Here is an 8,011-nt window from a genome sequence, read left to right on the forward strand (position 1 = left end):
GAAGATTAGAAATACGAATATTATATTAAATTAGGATAGAACTTATCGAATCGAAAATTTTGACACTAACTTCGAAGAAAACGGTTCAAAATTAAACCGAACGAATTGAATTGGTTGAACCGAATCCAAACCGAACCGTCGGTCCAACCGGACCAACCTATTAAAATGAACCTAAGCCTTTCTCTTCTTCATTTCAACAGAAACGAACTGAAGCCTTCCGGGGAAGGAAAAAAAGAGAGAAACTCCACCGAAACCCTTACGTAGTTTCTAAATCCTGTAACTCCTCCGTTCGAACTCCGATTGTCGCACCGTTTGCGGCCACGTAACCACCGCATCGAGCTCTACGTTTCTACCGGAATAATTTTATAAGTAAGTTGTTAAATACTCCCAGCCACTCCTTTCTCCCAATTCTTGAAAGTATGGTACGATATTGAATTTCTTTGCTTTTTGATATTTTAGGATCCAATTAGTTTGAGAAAAACATTCACTTTTACTTATGTGAAGTTTGAGTAAGGTGAGAATACGATAATTCTATTTTAATTTCATTGAATTTGAATTTTGAGTATTAAATTGGATATATATGTGTTATAAATGTGTATTAGGTTATAAATAAATAATTGGAGCTTGAAATTGTGGACGTTTGAATTTTTGGTGGAGACTGGGCTTAGTATTTTGTTGGGTTTTGGAGCTGTGTTTGTTGTGAGAGAATTTTTTTGGTCGCTACGTGAGAATCGGCCAAGGTATGGTTTAAGTTTTTTGCATTTAATATATAATGTTATGTGAAAATTTAGGCTAGATGACCATAAGATAAGTTGAAACGCACGGAATGGTACAATGCTTAGTATACTTGATATCTATGATGTGGTTGGATTGTGTAATAGAGATTATTATTATGTAGACATTTTAATGAGGTATAAGCAATGAGATGTGGGTAAGTTGATGATTATAGGTTATAAGCATATTGAATGAAGGTTTGATGGTTTTGTTGACATATATAATATTGATGAATGGTGGTTGATAAATGGTGTAAAGTTTTGTTGAGTTTTGTTATTGGCTTATGGTGTTGGGTTTGGTAAGTTTGGTAAGGAATGGAATGGAGATTTTGGAATGTAAATGAGTTTTAAGAGGTTTTGTAAAGTTGATTTTTGGCTGAACTTCGGTAAGGCATAACTTAGCCTTCGGACTCTCAATTTGCTTTTAACTTGTTTTGAAATGAAAAAATTGGGTTCATGATGTTTATGTCACTTGAAGAACGGGTGAAAAATATTGTAAAACGAAGAAGTTATGGGAATTGAAAGGTTGCACTTATAAACTATTCTGTTTTTTAACAGATTCTTTGCTACTGCATCTGCCTTAATTTTTTTAAAAACGTACGCCCACGAGTACGTGTGGAGTGGATTTTTGACGATGCGTACGCGACGGGTCCCATGCGTGCGCGTAAAGAGCAAACAAGCATGTCCACGCATACGCGTGACCCACGCACACGCGTGACATGAAGTTTTCACCCACGCGTATGGATGACAAGGGACGCGCGCGCGAGCTGCAGTTTTACATCCCCATGCGCATGCGTGGGCCACGCATACGCGTAGACCCTATTTCAGCAAACATGATTTTTAATGCTTTAAACTATATTTCAAACCTCTAAACATCTATTTTCATTCCTTTAGTCATGAATACTAGTATTACACCTGATAATTAGATGAAGTTAGGAAATGGGGATAACTTGGAGGTGAAGTAAAGTTGAGAAGTGATGAATTGATTCTGAAATATTATGAATGATCATGTATGACACTTGGCTTGAATAATTTAATGATCATGTATGTTGGTAAGCCCTAACTCTGCTTCAGCTTCTTTATCCGTTAAGTTTACCTTTACCGTGAGAGTTGTCGCTGACGTTGTCTGTGCCAGGTTATACGGTCATCGCGAGTTTCTCTGCCGCCATCCAAGCTACCACCAGAAGGATCCACCACAGCCTCCTCTGTTCTTGTCTTCAAATCAGCACTGCTCTTTTCCAGTTTCAACCCCAATTCTGCTATTTCTGAATATGTAACTCCTCAATCCTTACTTTGCTTCCATTTTGTTTTAGTCTTTTTCTATTTTGAGTAACAAAAACCTATGTTTTTGTTTAACACTGCTGCTCTGTCTTCCCTATTTGCTGATGAAATTATCATAGGTGATAGTATTAATGGTACTAACGAGCTATTAGAGTTGCTACTGCTGCTGAAATTAACAAAGAAGAGATCATCGCGTTTAAATTTGATGGGTTCGACTAACTGAGGTAGGGGCACTTTTCTTAAACTTGTTTACTTTCCAGAGTTGTTATAAATCGATATTAATGCGTAAGATACATTTTTAGTGATTTTGTAAGTCTTATGAATTGAATTGAGTTGTTTTGGATGAATGAGGTTATTAGTTATATTGATTGATTGATCGATTGAGGAAGTTGAATATTCTGGTTAGTTGATTGATGTTTTTAAAGTAGTTTTGCTAGAGTTATTGGAAGAGATTTAATAATGACATTTAGTTTAATTTTGGAAACGATTCGATTTTAGGAAAGGTTTAGTATTGAAATTTGATTTGATATTGAACCCGATTTGATATCGAAATTTGATTTTAAAAACAAATTTGGAAAGGACTTGATATTTGAAAACGGTTTGTTTATTGAGAATAATTTACTATTTTGGAAATGGTTCGAACAGGGTTTGAGGAACGGTTTAGTTTGAAACTATTTGAGAAAACCGAGAGTTCTTAATTATTGATTAATGCTGTTGAATGAGGTTGATTTAGATTGCGATTTATAGGATTGGTTGGTTGGATTCTGAATTTTGCAATTTCCTTGTGTTGAGTGTGGTTGTTGTGAAAATTGTTATTGGAAGTAATTTGAATAATTAACAGGTATTTGGTTTAGTTTGGTTGGAACTCGAAAAGGGTGGCAAAGTCCGAGTTTTAGAGGAGATGCTGTCGAAATTTTATTAATTGAAAGTTTCATTTGAAGTAATTATTTAAAAAGATTTGGTTTAAACGTTATATGTTTTAAGATTGATTTATTTAAAAGAAGGAATTATGTCTTGAATTGGAAGTGTTAATGAACGGAATGAAAAGAAGGATGATGAGAATTTTCTTTGAAACATGGGTTTTGAATGAAATTGGAAATGAGATTTGAGTTGATGAATGATGATGATGTTGACAATGTTGAGATATGAACTTTGAATTATTCACATGGCTTATGATCTTTGAATTATCTGAGATATGAGGTTCCCTAGATAAAGTACCATGGCTTGCCACCACGTGTACCAGGTTGAACACTCGATACTCTGTTGACCCTACGACGTAAGTGTGACCGGGCACTATATAAATTCCCGGGAATGTTACCCCCATTGAGCAATATTGATTATTTGAGAAAAAGCTATGCATAGACTCTTGGGAATGCACGTCGGGGGACAGTCCAAGGACAATTCAGACTTGTCGGGTTGGCTGGATAACCAACAGATGAGCCTCATCAGCCATAGGACAGGCATGCATCATATGCATTTGTATGCTTTGTTTGGGTTTGAACTTGTTTGGGTTTGCTTAATTGCTAAACTGTTCTTAACTGCTACTTGATCTATTTGCTGCAACTGCTACCTACTTGTGTTTTCCTTGTCTGTCTTGTCTGTGGTTGTCCTGGTGTGCTATATTTGAGATTGAACTTTGGTGTTGAATTAAAGATTGTGTTGTCGATTGCGTGGTTGGTTTCTGATTGAGAATTTCTTTTAAGAAAGGAAAGGTTTCGGATTTCTGAAAGATTAAACATTATTTCTTTGAAAAGGTTTTGAACGATTACCTATTGGTTTTTAAATGTTCATAAGGCAATGATAATTACTGAGTTTGAAAACAGTTTTCTTATTAAATATCTTCTTATGACAACTTTGAAACTCTGTGGTGAGACCGTGTGGTTAGGTTCTCACCCCCTACAGCTTTATCTTTTCAGGAACCGGTTGAAGAAGCATTAAGAAGAGTTATACTGCGTTTGGTTTATATATTGTTGTATTAATTAGTTTATTTTCTTCTCTCGTCTTTGTTATTACAAATTTGCAAGAGGGATAGGAATTGTATGTTTTATATGTATATTATATTATAAGTTATTATGTAAGGAATCTTGTATATGAATATATGACTGCTTGTATTTTTCTTAAAATAAGGTATTAATTTTCGGTTTTTAAAAAATCAGCGATACAGTGTCGAGTTACAGGCTCCTATTTTAGTATTTAGTATGTAAAGTAGTCGTAATACTTCTTGCTATCAGAGTAGCGCAGCCGGAAGCGTGACTTCTGATAGTGAGGGTGTTACAATATTGTTACTTATAATTAATTTTTTATTTATTTTGTCTTTTTTATAGAGTACATCAACGAAATAAAAAAAATCATACAGATAAAAAATACTAAAAATTCTATAAAACCAACAACATATATCATATTAAAAAAAATACAATAAAAAATAAATAAAATTCATATGAATAAAATTAAATAAAAATATAAAAAAATTTCATACACAACATAAATACAATATAGTAAAAAATAAAAAATAATAAAAATATCATAAAAATAATAAAATACTTAAAAAGTCAACAACATTTGTCATATGAATAAAAGAAATACAATAAAATAAATAAAAAATTATATGAACAAAAATAAAAAAATTTCATACAAAACATACATATAAAAAATAGTATAGTAAATGATAAAAAAAACTCATATAGAAATATAATATGAGAAATCAGAACACTACACAAATAATATAAAAATATTTATCATATAAATAAAAAATACAATAAAAAAACATAAAAATTAAAATATGAAAATGAGTACTAAAAATAATAAAAAAAATAAAATGTTATCTGAATGATTTTGATAATAAAAAAATTGGAATGAAGAATTATGAAGAAGTAGGAAGAACTACAAAGAACCACTATGAAGGTAATAATTACTGGTATTCTTTTTATAGAAGAAAATGAAAGATAGAGTTGGTAAAAAAAATAAATTTCTCACCTAATTTTTCATCTAAAAGTGATTTTGAGTAGTATAGTTCAAATAATATTTATTTTACTATAATTAATTTTGATATAAACATAAATCACGTTATATAGACACTCACCCTCAACGTAAACCGTTACTGTCTCCACCAGTTTACACAAGTCCCCAAACACATAAACCGCTACTGTCAGTAGCGGTTTATGCATGTTCTCCATCAACAGAAGCCGTTGCTACCTATAGCGGTTTCTGTGTTGCACTCTAATCACGTAATATGCGGCTATCTATAGTGAATTATGTTCTTCTATAAACCGCTGCTGCCAGTAGCGATTTCTATAGAAATATAAAAAAATGCATTTTTCAAAAGTTGTATTTGTTTAAAATTAGAATCCAAACATTTTATTTACGTAAATTGCCCCTAAATAAACATCAGCATAAAAAAATATTTTAGACATTTTTATTGGATTAAGTATCATGAAATAAACCCTAAATTAATTAAACACCAATTAATCAACATGTTTATGCTTAGGAAATAACATAAAGAAAATGGACCTAAGAGAAAGAGTATGACTCCTCTCTAATAATATATTAGGGGGCAGCAACCACTCTAGGTACACCTGCTTGTTAAAAGTAGTAGTCTTAGTCATTAAATTTTGTCAAGCAGATCAAAGTCAGTCCTAATCATGTTGGTTGTGTCTTGCGAAACAAAAAGAAACACATCAAGATTATCAGTTTCACATATGACCTCTTTGCACTCGCAATCCCAAGCCATAACAAGCCCTCTCCAAATAGCATGAAACTAACAACAGAGAACACTAGAAAGAGGTATACTGGCAGAACAACCTTTTATCCAAATTTTGATACTGTCTCTAATAATACACCCAAAGTCAGCTAATTGCTCATTTTAAAAAATACTTGCATCACAGTTCACTTTACAGACATTCATCGGAGGTGGTTCCCAGTTATATTGCAAAGAGAAAGGAGTAATATGTTTTTGGGTGATAATGACATTTGAAAAATCTCGAACAGCATATTTAATCAAATGAATAATTTTTTTTCTATTTCATAAATCATCTTGATGGAAAATGTCATTGTTCCTATCCCTCCAAATCCACCAAAAATAAGCTTTTTCTTTTTCTTTCTACATCAATATTATTAAAACAAAAAAAAATTGATTCTAAGCCATGTCTTATTAGCACTAGTACAATAATACTAGTATTCAATTATCAAGATACATCTTTGTTAATTTCCTTTAATTATTTTGAAACTTGTCGCCGCCACGTTCAGTTCAACCATTATTATTGTTAACTATCATCTTAGAATTGAAGATTCTTTCTTTCTTTGACTTGAATTGAATTAAGAAACTACACGTAAGACTCGATTTAGCTAACAATTAGGATCAATTTAAAGATGATATGATTATATGATTAGTAGTACAAGTAGTAGCTTCATCTTCTTTTAGGAATGAAGTAATTACTGCAAATGATATATATATATATATATATATATATATATATATATATATATATATATATATATAACTAGAATGCAAATGCTAATAATCTTGATGAATTATTAATTAATCATACACGATTATATTAAATACAATCATATTATACTCCAATCAAAACTCTAAAATTGTCTTTATATAAAAGTGTTTTGTTTTACTATTAAATAGTTGATCATAGAATTTAATTTTAACATATTATAAAAACGTAATTTTTATCAAAAACAATATAATTTCTTTTAATTAAATCATTATTCTTTTGTATAAATCATATTTTTAAAGTGAGACTAAATAAATATTATTCAAAAAAAATATTTTTGATATTTTGTAGAGTAAGCCTCGTGACATAAACCTTAAATTAATTAAACACCAATTAAGCAATCTGTTTATGCCAACAAACCACCTTTTTTTTCTTTCTTTCTACGTCAAGATCATTAAAAAAAAAAGATTGACTTTAAGCCATCTCTTATTAGCACCAGTACTATTATTCTGGTACTCAATTATCAAGATACATGCATCTTCGATAATTTTCTTTAATTATTTTGAGTCGGTATAATGCAATTAGCCAAGTATTACAATAATATGTATCTAGCTATATAAATCAGATTATTATGGAATATGTACTTAATATGGAAGGATAGTAGATTGATGCCTAGTTCTTGATTTAGTAATGAATCTCTTACTTTTAATTTCTTCAACCTCATTCTTTATTAATTCGATGATGGAATTTTAATGTGCATGTAGTAAACGACAATGGTTAATATATAATTATTTGCCAATGAATAATAGCTCAAATGGCATAGTCTCCCCATACTCAATTAAGAAGTTGCGGGTTCGAGTTTCCTATCTTTGGTAAAAAAATATATATATATATATATAATTATTTAATCATGTTATAAATATACTAAAAATTAGCCACTAATTAACCATTTTATATACAAATATATATTTCGAATTTTATAAAACATTTTTTTATATTATTGTAAACAAATTTGATTATTCTAGTAAATGAATTATTTAGTTCATTATTTTTTAATATTCAAAATTTAAAATTTTATTTTGTTAAAGATGATTAAACCAATAAAATTAAAATAGAAATTATAAATTACATTGAATTAATTTAAATTATATTTCAAATTATAATAGTTTAGAAAAAAAATTTGCTAACAGTTTTGCAAACACCGTTGAGAAACTAGAGACAATAATTAAGCAACTAAAATAAGATGTGGATATTATAGTGTGAATCTAAAACAATTAAACATAAATTTGTTATTAATTAAAAAACAAATCATAATGAATGATTTTTTTTTTCTATAACTAACAAGCAGTAGAATTCAATTTGAATTATCCAATTAGTAAATATTTTGCACCTCCACATTATCTCCGATGATAATCTTTTTCAGTGGAATAAGAGTAGGAATATGTTCAAGCATTTGAAACTTGCCATGAACCTTGAAATCATACCAAGGAGTCGCAAAAATCGTAAACTCTTGAT

At 30.2% G+C, this 8,011-nt stretch overlaps 1 long non-coding RNA gene across 1 annotated transcript; it reads left to right on the forward strand.

The window, feature by feature from the left end:
* Positions 1–210: 210 nt before the first annotated feature.
* On the forward strand, positions 211–4,175 carry LOC140173328 (uncharacterized). The gene is made up of 6 exons (XR_011861945.1): positions 211–369; positions 460–514; positions 603–740; positions 1,909–2,046; positions 2,174–2,278; positions 3,971–4,175. It is a non-coding gene; the product is annotated as an uncharacterized lncRNA (long non-coding RNA).
* The last annotated feature ends 3,836 nt before the right edge of the window (positions 4,176–8,011 follow it).

Source organism: Arachis hypogaea, chromosome 6 (assembly GCF_003086295.3).
Source record: "Arachis hypogaea cultivar Tifrunner chromosome 6, arahy.Tifrunner.gnm2.J5K5, whole genome shotgun sequence".
Taxonomy (NCBI): domain Eukaryota; kingdom Viridiplantae; phylum Streptophyta; class Magnoliopsida; order Fabales; family Fabaceae; genus Arachis; species Arachis hypogaea.